Source organism: Canis aureus, chromosome 9 (genome assembly GCF_053574225.1).
Source record: "Canis aureus isolate CA01 chromosome 9, VMU_Caureus_v.1.0, whole genome shotgun sequence".
NCBI lineage: Eukaryota > Metazoa > Chordata > Mammalia > Carnivora > Canidae > Canis > Canis aureus.
Genome location: NC_135619.1, coordinates 54074149 through 54076766, shown reverse-complemented (window position 1 = coordinate 54076766; position 2618 = coordinate 54074149). Strand labels below are relative to the sequence as shown.

The following is a 2618-nucleotide window of genomic DNA, read 5'->3' as shown; positions in this document are numbered from 1 at the left end:
AAGGTGCTAGTACACCACTGGAAATTTAAGGCAATGGAGGAAAAAACATAATATCAAAACTTCTTAGAAAAAGTAGAAGGAATACCATAAAACAATCCTGGAGATGTGACTAAAACCTAGGAGCCATACTTTGGGTTGTAAATATTTGTCATTTTAGGGCAGCCAGGATCTAAATGTTCTCCCTATGTTGAGGTCTCGACCAGTGTCCTCCCTCTCCATTCCTCCCCTTACTATCCCAGTTTTCAGCTGTTCCTCCAAATTAAAGTTAAACAAATATTTGATTTGAACAAAAAAATTGATTGAAGGGGGCAGGAAATTATCACAGCCCACCAAGATTCCCATGTGTCTCCATCTGGATACTTCCCCCAAGGATCTAAGAGGGTTATAAAACACACTTGTCCACCTGCATTCAGGCACCAAAGGACCACTGTAATTCAATAGCAGCCAATGGGAAGTAGAGTCCCCTGGCCTCTTCAAGATGCATGAAATGCAGATGTGTCTCAAATAATAAAAAAGTGAAAAGTATTCATTAAAGATTTTCAAAAACAATTCATGCATGATGACCAAGTGGGGTTTATCTCAGGAACACAAGGTTGAAATTATAACCAATGGGATCGCCTGGGTAGCTCAGTCAATTGAGCATCCAACTCTTAATTTTGGCTCAGGTCATGATCTCAAGTTCATGGGATTGGGTCCTGCATCAGGCTCCACACTCAGTGTGGAGTCTGTTTGTTCCTCTCCCTCTACCCCTCCCCTGGCTCTCTCTCTCTCTCAAATAAATAAATAAATTTTTAAAATATTGTTAAAAAATCAATCAATATATGTAATTCATCATATTAACAAAATGAAAAATAAAAATTGACCATCTCAATAGACTCAGAAAGATTAATAGAAAATGATTCATAATAAAAATTCTCAGGGCTCTCAGAAGTTTAAGAAAGAATGACATAAGCAAGGTAGCTGCCATGCCTGCCTCCACTACAACTCTGACCTCCCTAACCCTACCACCACAGAATAATAAGCCAGGATTCACCACATCTATTGGGTAACTATGGAATATTATACCAAAATATAGAAAATTGGGGAAAATACCTATGGAGTTATATGTAAGGGTAGACATAAAACTATAGGTCAAGTGGTAGCCATGAAGAAAATGAGACTAGAAAATAAAGAGGAAGAAGTTCTTAGTACCACAATTCAGGAAATTTCTCTATTAAAGGAACTTTGTCATTCAAATATAGTCAGTCTTCAAGGTGTGCTTATACAGGATTCAAGGTTATATCGCATCTTTGAATTCCTTAGATTTTAGGAAATAACTTGGATTCTATCCCTCCTGGTCAGTTCGTGGATTCTTCAGTAAACACTTATTCATGCCAAATCAGACAAGGGATGTTGTTTTGTCACTCTGGAAGAGCTCTTCACAGAGACTTAAGATCTCAATATCTATTAACAACAAAGGAACAACTAAATTGGCTGCTTTGGACCTTGCCAAAGATTTTGGAATATCTAATAGAGTATATATCATAAGTAATAACACTCCGTCATGGATCTGCAGAAGTATTGCTGGGGTCAGCTCATAAGTCCTGTTGACATTTGGAGTACAGATGCTATGTTTGCATAATTATCAACTAATAAGCCACTTATCTGTGGAGATTTAGAAATTGATCAGTTCTTCAGGATTCTCGGAGCTTTGGACACCCCCAATAATGAGTGTGGCTAGAAGTAGAATCTTTATAAGACTTGTAAGAGTACCTTTCCCAAGTGGAAGCCAGGAAGCCTCACATCCCATGTCAAAAACTTAGTTGACAATGGCTTGGATTTGCTTTCAAAAATGTCAGCACATTGGCAGGTTAATCCCACCAAACAAGTTTCTGGCAAAATTACACTGAATCATCCATATTTTAGTGATTTGGACAATCAGATTGAGAAGATGTAGCTTTCTGACAAAAAGTCCCCACATGCTGTCTCGAGAACAGATAGTTATATTTGTTCTGCTACCTCTATTTTTGTCTTGTGTGCTCTCTTCTCTGTTGTAAAACTTGAGCTGCACTTCATCATCTAATTTCAAAAGTGTAACTTAAAAATGTAAATATTGTTCTATATCAATTTAAATATAGTAATTCTTTGTATGAGTGTAGATCTCACTGTAACAAGTATTTGTTACTATAATAAAACTGTAAATCTAGTATTAATGACAGGAATTGGGAGGGGCTGTTTTTAAACCTCTCAGTAAATTAAGAGCAGAAGACAACTTCCTCAACCTGATAAAGAGCATCTCTGGAAAACCCACAGCTAGCATCATACTCATAGTGAATGACTGAATGGCTTTCCCCTTAAGATAAAAAATAAGGCAAGAATATCTGCTCTCACCATTTTATTCAACATTATACTAAAAAACCTAGCCAGTTTAATAAGGCAGCCGAATAAATAAAAGGCATGCAGATTTGAAAAGAAGTAAAACTGTCTTTGTCACAGATGACATGATTGCCTATGCGGAAAATCCTAAAATATCTGCAAAAGAGCTGATTTTAGCAAGGACACAGGATACAAGGCCTATATTAGAAAAAAAAGAATTTTTATATTCTAGAAACAAAGAATTAGAAATTGAAATAAAACAG

At 36.5% G+C, this 2618-nt stretch overlaps 1 pseudogene; it reads left to right on the top strand.

The window, feature by feature from the left end:
* Nucleotides 1-1051: 1051 nt before the first annotated feature.
* Nucleotides 1052-1936, top strand: LOC144320156 (cyclin-dependent kinase 1 pseudogene; annotated as a pseudogene).
* Nucleotides 1937-2618: the final 682 nt, after the last annotated feature.